Source organism: Carcharodon carcharias, chromosome 15 (assembly GCF_017639515.1).
Source record: "Carcharodon carcharias isolate sCarCar2 chromosome 15, sCarCar2.pri, whole genome shotgun sequence".
Classification (NCBI taxonomy): domain Eukaryota; kingdom Metazoa; phylum Chordata; class Chondrichthyes; order Lamniformes; family Lamnidae; genus Carcharodon; species Carcharodon carcharias.
Window position 1 is genome coordinate 116,187,153 of NC_054481.1, and position 19,390 is coordinate 116,206,542.

General features: G+C 44.2%; 1 protein-coding gene across 2 annotated transcripts in view; it reads right to left on the reverse strand.

Moving 5' to 3' along the window:
- The window catches only part of rer1 (retention in endoplasmic reticulum sorting receptor 1), a 36,663-nt gene extending 23,860 nt beyond the window's left edge, over positions 1 to 12,803 (reverse strand). The window contains exon 1 of one of the 2 annotated variants that reach the window (XM_041207094.1): positions 12,667 to 12,803. The gene's annotated coding sequence lies outside the window, so the exon portion shown is untranslated. The remainder of the gene's footprint in view (positions 1 to 12,666) is intronic. The other variant, XM_041207095.1, reaches the window with a different exon arrangement.
- Between the last annotated feature and the right edge of the window lie 6,587 nt (positions 12,804 to 19,390).

Below are 19,390 nucleotides of genomic sequence, written 5' to 3' on the forward strand. Positions count from 1 at the left end.
ACCTTCCTTCGTAGGTTAAGCCCCTATCCCAGGAATGAGTTGAATGAACCTTCTCTGCACTGTTTCTAACACAACTGTATCTTTTTTCAAATAAGGAGACCAAAACGGTACAGAGTATTCCAGATGTGGTCTCACTAAGGCTCTGTACAGCTGCAGTAAAACTTCCCTACTCTTTATATTCCATTCCCTTTGCAATAAATGCCAACATTCCATTTGCCTTCCTAATCACTTGCTGTGACTATAGACCAACTTTTAGAAATTCATGCACCAGGAAACCCAGATCCAACTCTACCAATGAATTCTGCAATCTCTCCCCATTTAAATAATATGCTGCTTTTCTATTCTTCCTGTCAAAGTGGAAAATTCACATTTTCCCTCGTTATACACTGCCAAATTTTTGCATTCACTTAACCTATGTATATCTCTTTGCAGACTCAAACACAAACACCACCATGTACTGCTGTTTTAGGGTACACTATCCCCCATGTACTGCTGCTTTAGGGTATAGCGTATTTGAGCAGAAGCACACCACATTTTTATCCCAACAACTCGCAATTTTTATATTTCTCTAATTTTCACACTTTTTCTTCGACTGGTGCTGATACTGGACTATGATTCCACAGACACCAACCACCCCCAATAATCCTGTCTCTGCACAATCATTCTTGAGCAAACCTTCGACAGGCTATTCACTGTGGAGGCTTTCACAGCTAAGGTGGATCCAACTCCCAGTAGACAAGCACATTTCCAGCATTGTCACCATCTCGTGATCAAGAACTGCAATCCTGGCTTCACCCAGGGTAGATGTGAAGAGCATTTGTATCATCTTTACTGATCAGCTGTCTCAGATTAAATCCGGGATTTTCAGTTTTCTTCATAAAACACAAAAGGTTACAGACTGAATGTAGAACTTTGCCCTTTTCTTTAGTAATTCTCACGGGCTATGGAGGTCACAATCTGACTCTCCACAATCAGAATAGTCTGATAATGTGGAGGGCATGAATCTCTAGATACATCAAGATAATGTGTTACTGTGGAGACCACAATCTGAATTGCCACACTCAGGATACTGTGTAAAAAGGCTACAGAGAGAACAGAGTTTAAAAACAAGGAAGTAATATTGAATTTTACGACAGATTTGGCAACAGTTGCAGTACTGTGTTTAGTATTGGGCATCTCAGTGTAGAAAGGCTATTAGAAACTCAAAGAGGAAAGATTCACTAAAATAACAAGATTGAGAGTTAGAATTATGAAGAAAACCTAGAAAAATCCAAAACAAAAACAAAAATACCTGGAAAAACTCAGTAGGTCTGACAGCATCTGCGAAGAGGAACACAGTTAACGTTTCGTGTCCGTATGACTCTTCAACAGACATAAGTAAAAATAGAAAAGAGGTGAAATATAAGCTGGCTTAAGGGGAGGTGGTACAAGTAGAGCTGGATAGAGGGCCAGTGATAGGTGGAGATAACCAAAAGATGTCATAGACAAAAGGACAAAGAGGTGTTGAAGCTGGTGATATTATCTAAGGAATGTGATAATAAAGGTACAGATAGCCCTCCCACAGCACCTTCCCATGCAACCGCAGAAGGCGCAACACCTGCCCCTTTACTTCCCCTCTCCTCACCGTCCAAGGGCCCAAACACTCCTTTCAAATGAAGTAGCATTTCACTTGCACTTCCCTCAATTTAGTCTACTGCATTCGTTGCTCCCAATGTGGTTTCCTCTACATTGGAGAGACCAAACGCAGACTGGGTGACCGCTTTGCAGAACACCTTCGGTCTGTCCGCAAGCATGACCCAGACCTCCCTGTCGCTTGCCATTTCAACACTCCACCCTGCTCTCATGCCCACATGTCCGTCCTTGGCTTGCTGCATTGTTCCAGTGAAGCTCAACGCAAACTGGAGGAACAACACCTCATCTTCCGACTAGGCACTTTACAGCCTTCCGGACTGAATATTGAGTTCGACAATTTTAGATCATGAACTCTCTCCTCCATCCCCACCCCCTTTTCCAATAATTTATATAGATTTTTCTTTTCCCACCTACTTCCATTATTTTTAAATGTATTTCCATCCATTGTTTTATCTTTTAGCCTATTTCGATCCGTTCTCCCCACCCCACCCCCACTAGGGCTATCTGTACCTTTATGATCACATTCCTTAGATAATATCACCAGCTTCAACACCTCTTTGTCCTTTTGTCTATGACATCTTTTGGTTATCTCCACCTATCACTGGCCCTCTATCCAGCTCCACTTGTCCCACCTCCCCCGCCCCCCAAACCAGCTTATATTTCACCTCTTTTCTACTTTTCCTTAGTTGTGCTGAAGAGTCATACGGACTCGAAACGTTAACTGTGTTCCTCTCCGCAGATGCTGTCCGCAGACCTGCTGAGTTTTTCCAGATATTTTTGTTTTTGTTTTGGATTTCCAGCATCTGCAGTTTTTTGCTTTTAGAAAAGTTCGAGCTTCTTCCCCCTCTGAAAATAGTGAAGGTTGCTGAAATTAATAATCAAGGTTTTCAAAAGTGTGAAAGATATCAAGTGGCAATAGGTTATCAGCAGACTGTATCAATACTAAAACAATGGGAACAAATAGATACAGGGGCACAGACTGTAATACCAGTGCAAACCAACTGGGTAACTACATGAAGAGGAACATATAAAAGGTACTGGGATAGTCAGGATTAAAGTAGGCTGTGTGGGTTAAAGAGCTGGAAACAGGACAGGCACAGTAGACTGAAAGGGTTCCTCCATGCTATCATTTCTGTGATTTTCTTGCTAATGCTACAGCATGAAATTGGTTTATAACATGACCAAAGGTTTCAATTTACATGCTAACTGTAAGCCATTACTGGATATGTATCAATTCACCAGAGTTAAGTGGCTGTATTTTAAAATGGCAGTGAACTGTTCGTTACTGTCAAGCTTTTAATTGCAGTTTTTTTAAATTTATTCACATATTAGTGCTGCTTACTGCAAGCTCTAACTTAAGAGCAAGTTTAGTCCATGAATAAAGCTCATCCTCCTATTTATTTCAATAGGGATGAATTCCTAACAACAGCAACCAATTCTCTCAACTCAGGTTAATTAAGTATAGAAATAAAAATAAAAATACCTGGAAAAACTCAGCAGGTCTGGCAGCCTCTGCGGAGAGGAACACAGTTAACATTTTGAGTCCATTTGACTCTTCAACAGAACTAAGTAAAAATAGAAGAGAGGTGAAATACAAGCTGGTTTAAGGGAGGGGGGAACAAGTAGAGCTGGATAGAGGGCCAGTGATAGGTGGAGATAGCCAAAAGATGTCATAGACAAAAGGACAAAGAGGTGTGGAGGTGGTGCTATTATCTAAAGGAATGTGCTAATTAAGGGTAGAAAGCAGGATGAGCAAGGTACAGATAGCCCTAGTGGGGGTGGGGTGGGGTGAAGGGAAGGGGTTGAAATAGGCTAAAAGGTAGAGATAAAACAATGGATGGAAATACATTTAAAAATAATGGAAATAGGTGGGAAAACAAAAATCTATATAAATTATTGGAAAAAAAAGGGGGGGGGATCGGAAAGGGGGTGGGGATGGAGGAGAGAGTTCATGGTCTAAAATTGTTGAACTCAATATTCAGTCCGGAAGGCTGTAAAGTGCCTAGTCGGAAGATGAGGTGCTGTCCTCCAGTTTGCGTTGGGCTTCACTGGAACAATGCAGCAGGCCAAGGACAGACATGTGGGCATGAGAGCAGGTTGGCGTGTTGAAATGGCAAGTGACAGGGATGTCTGGATCATGCTTGCGGACAGACCGAAGGTGTTCTGCAAAGTGGTCACCCAGTCTGCGTTTGGTCTCTCCAATGTAGAGGAAACCGCACTGGGAGCAGCGAATGCAGTAGACTAAATTGAGGGAAGTGCAAGTGAAATGCTGCTTCATTTGAAAGGAGTGTTTGGGCCCTTGGACGGTGAGGAGAGGGGAAGTAAAGGGACAGGCATTGCATCTTCTGCGGTTGCATGGGAAGGTGCCATGGGAGGGGCTTGAGGTGTGGACCAGGGTGTCCCGGAAGGAACGATCCCTGCGGAATGCCGCCAGGGGGGTGCAGGGAAGATGTGTTTGGTGGTGGCATCATGCTGGAGTTGGCGGAGGATGATCCTTTGAATGCGGAGGCTGGTGGGGTGATTAGTGAGGACAAGGTGGACCCTATCATGTTTCTGGGAGGGATTATACTTAAATAAGTATAGCCTCGGGTCACAGGGCTTATCTGAATGGTTCATAAATATTTTCCTATGATTCTTAGAAAGTCAGTGAGCCAAACAATAAAAGTTTCTGTCCCGAAAAGCAATTAATTTAAAATCAATTTATTTCTGTCCTATCATATCTGGGTCTAAATATTAACCGTGATTCCAATCAAGAATCACTCTTGGATACCAAACGGTGAGTCGACTGAAATTTGTACATTCAGTAGCAGTATTCTTCACCCCTCACCAGCCCTACTCCTGCCACCATCCCATACAGTCTTATCAAAGCTTTATCATTGGCCAACCTATTAGAATTCTCAGTATTAAATGTAATTAGCACATGTCCTGTTCCGTTCCTGCAGCTCTGGAAAACTCTGAAAATGGATCTTACCATTCAGGATGCCTTGCTTCCTGCTACAACTAAGTATTAATGTCTGATACGGCATGCACAGTACCTTCAGCTCTCTGGGCTTGTTAATAAATACTAACAGTAGCAGTCCAGAATGAATTACTGGAGCATTCTGGACTGTTGGTCACAGCCCTGTAGCTAAAAGCAGCAGTTGTTGCAGTCAGTTATCCAATTCATAGCTTCCACAGCAAAATCAAAATATCACTGGCATTGAATGGCAACCAGTTAATATCTTTGAGGTTAATGGATGCCCAGGAGTGATTACACAGCAGCTATCTTATTGAGTTGTACATAAGATAACTGTGACAGCCAAGCTTAGCAATTCACACCCTGACACAATTACCATCAGTCTGAAGTGTTACTTCATAATAAATGTACGAACAGATCTCTGTGGGATTGTGTTGGGAGCATTGCTGTGTTATTTAATTGTGACTATGGCTTGTCCTTTTTAGGCACAATGCCATGCAGGAGAAATGTTCTAAGCAGGTCCTGAGATCAATCAGAGCTTAATCTGCGACGGATGGTTGCCAAACACATCTCACCAACAGAAACTAACCTATAAATCAACCTGACCATCAATTATTCCATTCTTTAATATACTTCAGAAACCAGAGTGTGAAGGACACTCTTAATACATAACATAGTTTGTTATTTATAGAAAATAAACAATTTTTATATATTTATACAGTCTTTCACAATCGCAGCTATGATAGGAGCAAAATACTACAGATGCTGGAAACCTGAAATAAAAACTGAAAATGCTGGAAAAGCTCAGCAAGTCTGGCCGCATCTGCGGACAGAGAAAAAGAGTTAACGTTTCGAGTCTGTATGACTCTTCTTGAGATGAAGAGTTACATGGACTCAAAATGTTGACTGTTTCTCTCTCCACAGATGCTGTCAGACATGTTGGGCTTTCCCAGCATTTTCTGTTTTTACTTCATGATCTCAGGTTGCCGCAAAGTGCCTCACAGCCAATAAAGTCTTACATTGATAGAATACATAACATAGAAACTGGACTATGCTGGTATTTATGCTCCAAACGAGCCTTCTCCCACTGTACTTCATCTAACCCTATCAGCATATCCTTTTATTTCTTCAAGTACTTATCTAGGTTCCTCTTAAAGGCATCTGTGCTAATCGCTTCAACTACTCCTGTTCCAGCTCAATATTGACCTTTAAATATATCCCAACATCCAACTGGTCCATCAGCCAACTATTTATATGTATTACAACAACAAAAAATTCAGACTCAGAAAACCTGGGAGTGATATGTTTGTAAGACTGCAATGCCGAATTGTCTGTTTTTTACATCAATCCAGTATTACTTTGGATCCACTTAAAAACACGGGGCAGGATTTTGCCCCCGTTTGGGGGGGGGGGGGGGTGGAGGTTGAAGTGTGGGCACACAAGAGGCGAGCCTCCAATTGGTGCCCCCATTTGGGGCCCCGCCGCCATTTTACGTGTACAGGCCAATTAAGACCCGCCCAGCGTGATGTCCATCCTGAAGCGCTATGTGCTCCCTGTACGGGTGGGGGGGGTTGTAATTCCCTAACCCGACAGTGCACTCTTTGGCGCATGCGCATGAAAGAGCGACTCATCTCCCTGAGGCTAAGTGCTGCCTCAGGAAGACCGGAGCCACAATAAAAAATATTAAAAATAGAGAAAAAAAAACTGACATGTCCCCTCACGTGACACTGTCACATGAGTTGGGACATGTCCGTAACTTTAAAAAAAATTTTAATTAAAGTTTTAAAAACCTACATGAAACCTCATTCCGCCCGTGGATGAGGTTTCATGCTTTTTCTGAAGCCCTCTAGGGCTCCCGGCTTGTCCGCCAACCTTAAGGTTGGACGGGCAGGTTCATTAATTACTTCAATGACTCTGTCAATGGTCTCAATTGGCCATTGAAAGGTTGGCAGGCGCACAGCTGATTCTGCTGCGTCCCCGCCTACCTGAAACTTTAAACAGGCGCGGTGATGTCAGGAGTTCCACCCAACGTCACCGTGTGTCATTTTACATGTCGGCGAGCGAGCCCTGCCCCCCACTGGGAAAATCCTGGTCTATACTCACTGTTGAAATCTAGGCAATGTGGCAGCCAATTTACGCACAGCAAGCTCCTACACACAGCAACGTGGTGACCTATTCAACAGTTTTAGTGGTGTCAATTGAAAGATAAATATTGGCCAGGACACCAGGTAGAGTCCCCTGCTCTTTTCCAATAGTTCAATGGGATCTTTTACATTCACCTGAGAGCGCCTCAGTTTAACATCTCATTCAAAAGATGGCACTTTCAACAATGCAGCCCTCCCTCAGTACTGCAGTGGAATGTTAGCCTGGATTTTGTACTCCAGTCTCTGGAGTGTGACATGAAACCACACCTACCCTACTACCGGTAGATAAATTATTTTTATTATTAATGATTTATAATGCTGTATTTGTCATGTGGGTAGGGTAGTCAGATGATCATTGCAATTGATAAGCAATGGTGTCTGGGTGCTTTAAGATACAAGCAGTCCAATTTCTTATGAGCCCTTCATGGAAGATTGCTATTTCTTTCACATCACCATTGCCACCATCGCTACCAAATAAAAAAAATCTATATCTTCAATCGTGAAAACACCAATTACCAGTACAAGATCCTGGCTGCCTGTTCAGGTGGATGTTATAATTCAACTAGACTATGATCACTGGTGTACAAGTGACCCTAACACCATAGGAACATAGAAGCAAGAGTAGACTGAGGGGCATTCAGTCCCTCAAGTCTGTTCCAACATTCAATTAGATCATGGCTGATATGTATCTTAATACCATCCACGTTGTTAGAATAGCAGATCACATGCAGCCACTTCCTACTGAATACACTGCATCAAAAAGCACTCCATCAATTTACAGTCCTTCCTGACACATCATCTGTATTCCAATTTGAAGAGCATAGATAAAGCAATCCAATCTCATTCAGGGCAATTAAAGTTGTCCAAAATAATTACCTGCCCCTTCCCAGACAGATCCCTTTAAATAACTCTATACCAATTACTTCCTTTCTCCATAGGCTGCTACAGCAATCTTCATTCATTAATTGCATTCACTTGCTGTCAAAAGTTTCCACCCAAAGTGCCTCAGCTAAGTCAGATTCAGTCCTACAAGCAACAATATTCTCTTAGGGGATGGCAAGAAGCAAGGAAAAAAAAAAGCGTGCACTCAGAGACTCATCATGTCCTCAAGTCATACCAATGTGCTTCACATCCAATAAAACACATTCATTCAAGACAAAGCCGCTTGATTGGCACACTCCATCCACCACATTCAGCATTCACTCCCTCCACCACCGATGCACAGTGGCAGCAATGTGTACCATCTACAAGATGCACTGCAGAAACTCACCAAAGTTCCTTCAACAGCAACTTCCAAACCCGTGACCTCTACCACCTAGAGGGACAAGGGCAGCAGATGCATGGGAACACCACCACCTGCAAGTTCCCCTCAAAACCCCACACCATCCTGACTTGGAACCATATTGCCATTCACTGTCATTGGGTCAAAATCCTGGAATGCTCTTCCTAACTGCACTGGGGGTGTACTCACACCAGATGGACAGCATGTTCAAGGAAGTAGCTCACCACCACCTTCTCAAGGGCAATTAGGGATGGACAATAAATGCTGGCCCAGCCAGCAATGCCCACCTCCCAAGAAAGAATAAAAAAGGTGCGAAATGCCGCAATCCATTTTTGCACAGCAAGGTCCCACACAAAGCTAATGACAAAAGTGGCCAGTGACTCTGTTGTGCTGGTGGGGAGAGATGATGGGGGGGGGGGAAATCTCCTTTCCCTTTTTCAAATGTCACTATCGGATCTTTAAATACCAACCTACTGCAAAGACCAAGCAGGATTCAAAGATCTTGAGATCTGGGACAGAGCAGGAGAAACTTTGTGTAGGGGGAGAAAATGGTTGAGATTCTGTGGGATGCACATTAGTGGTAGAAGCAGAGACTACATCAACATTTAAGAATAGTTGAAGAAAAGGGGAGATAAGGGGTACAGGAACAGAGTAGGCAAATGGAATTAGAAATACTGTTCGTGTGGAGGATGAACAGCACAGACTGAGTGGGTCGAACAGTCTGTTTTAACCAGAATGTGATCATGTGGTAACTATGTAATCAGAACAGATTCTTAAAACTTCAGTAATCATTTAATTAAAGTTCTCGACTTTGTTTTGTTTTCAAATCCCTCCATGGCCTTGCCCCTCCCTAGCTGTGTAATCTCCTCCAAATCCACAACCCTTATATCTGTGCTCAACTAACTCTGGTCTTTCGTGCAGTCTCCATTATTACTGCTCCATCACTGGTAGCTGTGCCTTCAGTTGCCTAGGCTCCAGCTCTGGAATTCCCTCCCTTCAGCTCTCTACCTCACTTTCCTCCTTCACAACACTCCTTTAAACCTATCTCTTTGACCAAGCTTTTGCCCATCTGACCTAATATTTCCTAAGGCTCAATGTCACACTTTGATTATAATGCTCCTGTGAAGCACCTCTCATTATATTAAAGGTGTTGTATAAATATAAGTTGTTTAATTTCATGAAAGTGGAGGCATACAAATTTGCTTTAGGCAGCAGGCATGGAGTGGGATTTTTAAAAAATTAATTCATATGGGATGTGGGCTTCGCTGGCTGGGCCAGCATTTATTGACCATCCCTAGTTGCCCTTGAGAAGGTGATGGTGAGCTGCCTTCTTGAACCGCTGCAGTCCATGCAATAGGTACGCCCATGGTGCTGCCAGGAAGGGAGTTTCAGGATTTTGACCCAGTGACAGTGAAGGAATGGCAATATATTTCCAAGTCAGGATGGCGAGCAACTTGGAGGGGAATTTCCAGGTGGTGTTCCCATCTATCTGTTGCCCTCGTCCTTCTAGATGGTAGTGGTCGTGGGTTTGGAAGGTGCTGTCGAAGGAGCTTTGTTGAATTCCTACAGTGCATCTTGTAGATGGTGACACTGCTGCTACTATGCGTTGGTAGTGGAGGGAGTGAATGTTTGTGGATGTGGTGCCAATCAAGCGGGCTGCTTTGTCCCGGACAGTGTCAAGCTTCTTGAGTGTTGTGGGAACTGCACTCATCCAGGCAAGTGGGGAGTACACCATTTCACACCTGACTTGTGCCTTGTAGATGGTGGAGAGGCTCTGGGGAGTCAGGAGGTGAGTTACTTGTTGCAGGATTCCTTAGCCTCTGACATGCTCTTGTCACCACAGTATTTATATGGCTAGTTCAGTTCAGTTTGTGGTCAATGGTAAATCCTAGGATGTTGATATTGGGGGATTCAGCGATGGTAATGCCAGTGGACGTCAAGGGGCGATGGATACATTCACTCTTGCTGGAGATGGTCATTGTCTGGCAATAAAGTTACTTTCCACTTGTCAGCCCAAGCCTCGATATTGTGTAGGTCTTGCTGCATTTAGACATGGACTGCTTTAGTACCTGAGTTGCAAATGCTGCTGAACATTTTGCGAACATCCCCACCTCCAACTTTACGAAAGAAGGCAGGTCATTGATGAAGCAACTGAAGATGGTTGGACCCAGGACACTACTCTGAGGAACTCCTGCAGTGATGTCCTGGAGCTGAGATGACTGACCTCCAACAATCATAACCATCTTACTTTGTTTTAGGTATGACTCCAACCAGTGGAGAGTTTTCCCTGATTCCCATTGACTCCAGTCTTGCTTGGGCTCCTGGATGCCACACTCAGTCAAATACGGCCTTGATGTCAAGGGCAGTCACTTTCACCTGAGAGCAACTTCCTGAAGCTCCCTTTCAAAGATTGTCTTGAATTACCTAAGATACTCACTGCAGTAAAAATCAGTGATTTCTTCACTGCTGTTTCTCAATATGTATAGTTAGCACATTCTGAATTTCAGTAGAAATTGCTGTGTTCAAGATATGGAAATGGTTTTATGGCTTTAAACCTTTAACTATATGCTTAACATGTCAGTTGTATCAGCTGGTGTACAATCCAGATTGCTCCTGTTCACCCACAACTCAAAGCTGTTAAAAAGGCCACACAGAGACCCACTAGGAATTTAACACCTTCAAAATGGGAAAATGAATTCAGAAATTTAGATATTGTTCAGTACAGATTTAACACAGTGGAGCAATTTACTTCTCTCTTTCACTCTTCCTCTGCTGAAGGCACTGGCTCAGGCTGGATACAATTCCAGCAGGATAACAATTATGAACTGTAGCCCTAAATGATCTCAACCTCTCTAGTTCGGGGGACTCTTATTTGTAATATCCCAATTGCTGCTTTGGTTGAGATTGGCTAACTCTGCAAATTAATGATCTAAACTGATCTCCGATCTGCGTGGTCGAGTTCTATGGTGTATTTACCAACAGCCTAGATTATTTTGACTTCTGTAATAGCATTTTTCAATATACTAATCTCTACAGTGACAGATCCACTATGGGTCATTAGTTACCAGATTGAGAGATGAGTGTATATTTTGAACAGAATATCCTCTATTGCAAAGTTGACTATATTCCTTCACAGAAATTGCACATGAGATGCAACTCGAGAAGACATTTTGGGTACAAGGTAACTCCTAAAAAGCTGAAGCTGGGGACCAATTGAAAATTTCAAAGCAACGATGATAGATTTTTGTTGGCCAAGAATATTAAGGTTTTATGGAACCAAGACAGGCAAATGGAGTTAAGAGATAGAAGAGCCATAATCTAACTGATAGTGGAACAAGCTCTAGGGGTTAAATGGCCTCCTCCCGTCCCTATGTTATCACTGGAGTACAACATGGGAGGTTGAGGACAACCACACAGCCAGTACAAAATCCTGACAGAGCAACCAACAAATGCCCCCAAGGCTGCTTCCAATAGCTTCACATCAACAAATAGGGAAAGAAGGGAGGAGTGAATCACTGGGTGTTCCTAGCTCTCTATTCAAGAAGCAAAATGGCTCACTGCCACAGAAAGTAAAAAGTAGAGAAAATATTTCAGACTGTAAACCAGAAAACACCAAGAGCAATTTGTACTTTTCTTGTGATTACAACACCCATGTATACAGTAAGTTAATTCACACATATCCAACCCTGAACTGATTACTGAAGAGTTACTGTCACAGTGACGGAGGTCAAATGAAATTATGGGTGACAAAGGTTGAAGTTCACCCCACACTGTCCTTTTCAGCACTGCTCAAGATCATGGTCAATCCATCGCAAAACAGCAACGCTGTGAAAAATCAAATGATTTTTTTTATATTTATAGTACGTTTCCTCAAATAGCAAACCGATAGCAGATTTGCCTTTCTGTGAAACTGAAACCCAAGATTTAAGGCACTAGTAAGGAAACACCTGTCATCTGCAAATTGTTCGTCGTGGCCTGAGGCCATGACCTCTGGGAAAGATGAGAGTTTCAACTCTTGAAATACAATGGAAGCAATGAATTTGACTGACAGCACTCAGAAGACAGGCGAGAGCTGACCCAGGCAGGCGCCAGTACCGCGGAGCGTCATGGGAGGCGTAGTCCTCCTGCCCACTCCTCCCAGCGGGGTTTGCGAATAAGGAACTACATCCCCCACAACACACAGCGGGGAACCACCTCCCCCCCCCCCCCTCTCCCTTTAACTCCAGGGCGTTCTTACTGTGAATATAATGGCGTTTAAAGCCAAAAGGAGAGCGAGCTGCAGCGTAGAGGGTCAGCTCTCATTGATGAAGGTTGGCCGGTCGGCGTCTCAAGAATACTGATCTGTGCGGCCTCCTCAGTGGAAGCTGGGATTTGTAGTCCTGCAGTCAGTTCCGACCGCCCCAAATACAGCGCCGGAGGTTGTCAGAAAACTACAGGTCCCGCCATGCCCCGCGCACTCGCCGGCAGTTTCCGGTCTCTCCATCCCCTCAAAGGCCGCGGCGTTTCCGAGGCAGAGACAACGCCGCGGGAGGCCGAGCGAGAACAAGGCGGCGAAGCGCAACGGTTAAAGTTAGGGAATATTTTCGGTTGTACTGTCAGATTAAGGCGACAACGGGCGCTCCCCGTGCCCACTTTTGGCCGCGCTCCCTCACCTGAACAGCCACTCGCTCGCAGCGGCCTCCACTCCCCAACTCAACACGTCACTGCGGCCTCGTTCCCGCTCGCGCCCAGACCCCACCGTCCGCCACCGGCAAACATCGATCGGTTCTCATCGATTGTACGGCGCTCCACCGCCTGCGTTGCCACATGGACTTGACTTGTCAATCAAGAAGTTGCAACATGTCACGCTGGAGTATACCCACCCCCGGAAGCTTTATCATGGTAAAGATGCAAAGACACTTTGCATATCATGGATGGAATGGTTACAGCAAAGGAGGAGGCTATTCGGCCCATCGTGTCCATGTCAGCTCTCTGCTAGAATAACTCAGCTAGTCCCACCCTTTTCCCTGTAGCCTTGCACAGCTTTCTCTGAAGGTTGTATAGTTGCCATAGCTAATCTAAACATTATGGTACTGTGATCAATGTTCTTAATCCAATTGACCCCCCCACGGCCAGCAATGCCTCCTTCCTCACTGGGCCAGAAACTTCTCCTGAACAAGTATCAGATATTTTCCCCCATCTCCCTTTCACACTATTACATATATTAGATTTATGGAAGTTCCCCATTATCACTACTCTATAGTTCCTGCACCTCTCTGTAATTTCCCTGAAAATTTGCTCTTCCATACCTATAGTATATAGAATACACTCAGTAGTGTTATGGTGCCTCGCTTGTTTCTTAACTCTAACCAAATAGATTCTGTCATTGGCCCCTCCAGGACATCCTTTCTCTCCAGCTCTGTAATACTGTATTCTCCTTAATAATGCCACATTTCCTCCTTTCCTTCCCTACTTTTCCTGAACAACTTATATCCAGGCATTTTGAGTGCCCAGCTCTGCCCTTTTTTTGAGCCAGATTTTGGTTATTGCCACAAAGTCATATTCCCATGTGGCTACCTGTGCCTGTGCTCACCAATCTTTTTGACCATACACCGTGCGTACAAGCACATATAAACCTAAGCATCACCCAGACCTTCCTGTTGCTTGCTATTTCAACACACTACCCTGCTTTCATGCCCACATGTCCGTCCTTGGCCTGCTGCATTGTTCCAGTGAAGCTCAATGCAAACTGGAGGAACAGCACCTCATCTTCTGATTAGGCACTTTACAGCCTTCCAGACTTAACATTGAGTTCAACAACTACAGACCATGAACTCTCTCCTCCATCCTCACCCCTTTTTGATCCCCTTTTTTCAAATATTTATTTTTTAACTTTTATATTTATGTATTTTCCCCATCTATTTTTATTTTAAAAAAAAATTATTTCCATTTCATTCATTGTTTTATCCCCACCTTTTAGCCTGTTTTGATCTTTTTCCCACACCTTCCCCACACGCACGCCAAGCTGGCTAGGGGCATCTGTCATTTGCTCATTCTGCTTTCTACTCTTAATGTCACCATTAGCACCTCCAGTATCACCACCATCAACACCCCTTCCAACTTTTGTTTATGACATCTTTTGACTTTTGAAATCTCTCCTTTGCCTCCAACTATCACTGGCCTTCTATCCAGCTTCACCTGTCCCACCCTCCTTAAACAGTATATATTTCACCGTTTTTACTTCTCTTTAGTTCTGAAGAAGAGTCATACAGACTCGAAACGTTAACTCTCTTTTTCTCTCCACAGATGCTGTCAGACCTGCTGAGTTTTTCCAGCAATTTTTGTTTTTGTTTCAGATTTCCAGTATCCGCAGTATTTTGCCTCTATCTAATTTAGGCCTTACTGCATTAGCTCTTTTTCTGACCCCACCTAATACCTTACTATTTCTTATTCTTGTGTTATCTGTCTCCTCCAATCCTTTGTGTGTCTTGTTTCTCCTTTCTAATGCTACATCCTGATTCCTATCCCCCTGCCAATTTAGTTTAAACTCTCCCCAACAGCACTGGGAAACCTCTCCATTGATCTTGGTTCTGTCGAGGTGCCACCGGCTGGACTGAATAGATTCTGCCTCCCTCAGAACCGGGTCCCAATGTCCCAGGAGTCTAAATCCCTCCCTCCTGCACCATTCTCTTTAGCAATACATTCATCATCTCTGTCCTCCTATTTCTACATTGACTAGCGTGTGTCATCAGGAGTAATCCAGAGGTTATTGCCCTTGAGGACCTGCTTGATAGTCTCCTGAGCTCTCTAAAAGATGCCTGCAGGACCTCATCCCTCTTTCAACCTATGTTGTTGGAACTGATATGAATCACAACTGTTGCCTGCTCACTCTCCCCCCTCAGAGTGCTCTGCAGCTGCTCATGATATCCTTGACCCTGACACCAAGGAAGAAACATATCATCTGGGATTCATATCTGTGGCTGCAGAAACATTTGTCTGTTCCCTATCTATCAATATGACTTTCCCAACCTTCCTCCTTTCACACCACCTCCCTGTGTACAGCTGAACCACCTATGGCACAGTGGACTTGCTCTGACTGCTCTCTCCAGAGGAACCATCACTCTCATTAGTATTTAGAACTGACTTAAACACAAGGGGTTGTGTTTTTCTGAGTGGGACAGTTACATTTTTACATTAAAAGGAATTATTGCCATTCTTAGTCAACTCATAAAGTGTTGTTGGGGTCAATGTCATGGTAAACCCCACGACATCATAGAATGTCCTAGTCCAGAAATGGAAACATCAAGTATGCACCATTGCTTTCCTTAACACGAGAGACCCAGTTTAATCTTGTGTCTCCTGCTTGACAATCAAGCCATTTATTATTCCTCTTTTTCAATTCCCTCTAAAGACATTTATGAACTCTACTTGAACTATGATTTGTGGCAGAGAATTCCACACTTTTTTAATTCGTTCATGGGACATGGGCTTGGCTGCCAAGGTTGGAATTAATTATCTATCGCTAATTATTCTGAGATACAACTGAGTGGTTTGTTGGCCACTTCCGATCGTGCTTAATGGTCAACTAGAGTGAGGTCTAGGCCAGAACGGGGTAACAACGGCAGATTTCCAACCTTGTTAGTGGCATTTGAGCTTTTCTGATAATTTATCAGCTTCTGTTGTGTAGAACCTTGTTCAGACTCCATCACAATTGTGCTGTCCCAGGTCTGGGCACCTCATCTCCGCAAGACCACATTCGTCTTAGAGGCAATGCAGCGTAGATTGGCCAGAATGATACCAGGCCTTAAAGGGTTAAGTTCTGAGGACAGGTTGCTAAAACTTCACCTGCATTCCCTTGAGTTTAAAAAGTTGACAAGTGATCTAATTGAGATGTTTAAAATGATTTGATGCTGGATGCTGTATATTTTCAGGATTGAAATGAATAGAGTTTTGCTGGGAAAGGGTATCAAGGGATTTGAAACGAAATCAGGTAAATGGAGTTGAGATGCAGCTCAGCCATGATCGGACTGAATGACCTCCTCCTGTTCCTATAATTTAATTTTTAAATGGGTTTGCAGTTTATCTCACTTTCTGTAATAATGAATCAAACGCCTAACGTTTCATCAATGTTGACAGAGACAGACACTGCTATTTGCTGAAACACCCACACTAATAAAATAAGCTTATAGAACGTTGGTACATGGCTGAATGGAGCTCTGTTGACTGTGGACTTTGGGAAAAGGTGTATTGCAAAACAATGAGCAGCCAAAAATTTAAAAAAGGAGGCGCTGCCTGCTTTAGGACAGGGAGAATCACTTAAAAAAAAGTGATGCATTGTCCAAATGGAGGTTTAGTTAACTGTTCAATGTAACTTATTTGAATATCCAAGTCACATCCTAATTTGGTACTAAATCACCATTGCCCCACTGTCGTTGGGTCAAAACCCTGGAACTCCACATGGCCTTCAACGGTTCAGGAAGAAGATTCACAACCACCTTCTCAAGGGAACTAAGGATAGGCAACAAATCCTGGCTTTTGTAGAAATGCCAAATTTCCCAAGAATAACTTAAAAATTACATAGATTTTTAGAAAAGTGAACCTTGGATATGCTTGTCTTCGAGGCGATACTGCGAAGATTCACTAGATTGGTTCCTGGGATTAGAGGCTGAGCAAATTGGGCCTATGTTCTCTAGAGTTTAGAGGAAAGAAAGGTGATCTGGTTGAAGCATATAAAATTTTGAAGGGGTTTGACAGGTCCGTACTGAAAAGTTGTTTCCCCAGGTTGGGGAATCTCTTGGCACTGGGTGGTTGTCCCCTTTTGCAAGGCGTTGGCACTGATCACCGCTGCCACCACCTCCCATGCTGGATTGGGGACCTTGCTTGCTGGCCTTCGCTCAGAGTGGGGTAGAGAACATCGTGGCAGGGCCTCCACTGTGTCCAGTAGGCGCTCAAGGGAGGCGTCGCTAAATCCGGGTTGGGGGCAGCATGTTTCCTCCCTATGGCCAGCCATCGGTTCCCAGCAGCTTCCTATCCCTTGAAGAGCGCTAGCTCTGCGCAGGGGCGGCCTTTAAATATGGCGCCCGGTTTACTGAAGACCTGAGATGATGGTGAGGCGGGCAAATGAGAGGAAGCCCCACCAGCGACCCGGCCCGGCGCGTTTCCCGGGAATGTATGATTAAGGAGGCGGGATTGGGCCATACGGCGTGAAAAGTTGCCATTGCGGCCATCGGATAGAACGTCCTTTTTCTCGCCTGCTACCGCACTTAGTGCAAATCTGGGACAATTCTGCCCTTAAGTTGGGGCAGGAAGTCAGCCATGATCGTATTGAATGATGGAGCCGGCTCGAGGGGCAGTACGGTCTACTCCTGTTCCTATTTCTTATGTTCTTATTTACCTGCGTAAGTGTATTTCACAGTGTGGAGCCACACACACCCTATTTGATAGGTATTTGACTGACCTGTTCAGGTGATGGACAGCTGCCTTTTTGCCAACTCTGGTTGGACTTGCTCCTGAAGGTTTTCATCACGTGACCTCCCACCACCCCATCCTCCACTCCCACCAGTGGTCAACCGACACGCCCACCCTTGAGGTGCCCACCTTTCCCCTGGCCAACTGGAATGTGAAAAGGGGCTTTGTTGCCCAATGGAATGACCTTTGACCGCCAATAAAACAGCCTTGTATCCCTCCAGCCACTTTATTTTTTAAAATAATAAACTGCCTCCCGGGTTTTGCTTGCGGCCATGCCCTGGAGATTAACTTTTCGTTCCTGGAGACTCCAGGACATTCCTGGAGATTTAGCAATTCGAGATTCAAAACAGGATTCTGAATTGCAGAGAGCTGTGGAAACCAGAGGCTGTTTGCCCCAGTAACTGATGGCCAGTAACTGTATATGTGCAATCGGGCACCTTCCTGCCAACATACGCCTGGTTCAAGAAGCAGTGTTGAAGTACTCTGCATCCAGTGTTTGAATGTACTTTCTACGAGCGCACTGGACTTCCTCTGGGTACTGGAATTTTTGGCTTAATTTCTAAATGATTCCTTGGTTTCCCATTCAGCTATGTTCTGGTTTAAAAATCAGTTTTGTTGGACCAATCGCTTTTTTGGGGTGAGCGGGAAACGTGGGAGAGGAATGAAGTTTTAGTGGTGGTCCCCACTTTTTTCCTTGTGAGAGCAGCTTTCCCATTTTCATGATAATAATAACAGCGGCATTTCATTGAACAACTACTTTTATTTATATAGCGCCTTTAATGTTATAAAGCAAAATTTGACACTGAGGCACATAAGGGGATATTAGTGTCGATGGCCAGAGGCTTGGTTGAAGAAGTAGGTTTTAAGGAATACCTTAAAGGAGGAAAGCAAGACAGAGAGGCGGGGCTGGTTAAGAGGTCAGAATTAGTGAAATGCAGATGTACCAGAGGATTGTGGAGCTGGAGGAGATCTTGGAGATGGGGAGAGCAAGGCCGTGGAGAGATTTGGAAACAAGGATGAAAATTTTTAAATTGAGGCCTTGCTTAACCTAGAGCCCATGTAGGTCAGTGCGCCCCAGGGTGGGTGAGTGAAGAGGGCTTGGTGTGAATTAGAACACAGGCAGCTGAGTTTGGGATAACCTCACATTTACAGAAGGTAGAATGTGAGAGGCCAAGAGTCCATTGGAATTGTCAAGTCTGCAGGCAACAATTCATAGATCTGGCTTTCAGCACCAGATGAGATGAGGCAGGTAACGTTACAGCGGCAGGCTGGGCGGGCTTAGTGACACCGCAAATATGAGGTCGTAATGGAGATATCTTGGACCAAATCACACTACCAACGAAGAGGCGCTAGTCAAATCTGAAACCTGAAAGAACTCTGCTGACCAAGATCAGAAAGAGACAGTTGGAATTTCTTGGGCACATAATAAGAAAGTATGATTTAGAAAGTCTGATGCTGATGGGAAAGATCAATGGTAAAAGAAATCGAGGTAGACAAAGAACAATCTTAGTAAGGAACCTCGCAAACTGGGAGAATGTACCACTGTACCGGTGAAGATGATGTTGAGAGCAAGATTAACATGGAGGTCCATGGTCGCCATTGCCCTTTTAGAGGCATGGTACCTGTAGAGAGAGAGATAATCTCATCTCAGTGTCGGATATGATACCAAGGTTGCAAAAAAATCAGGTTCTGCCTTCTCCAGTTGCCAGGGACAGGAATCAACTCCACAGCCTGGGAACAGAGTTTGTAGCGGGGACTGAAGGCCATGGCTTCGCTCCTCCCAATATTTAACAGCAGAAAATGTCACCTCATCTGGTACAGGATTTCAATCAAGCAGTCTGATCGTTTAGAGACAGTGACTAAGTCGGGAGAGGTGGCGTTGAGGTAGAGCTGGGTGTCAATAGCATACATGTGAAAGCTGATGATGTG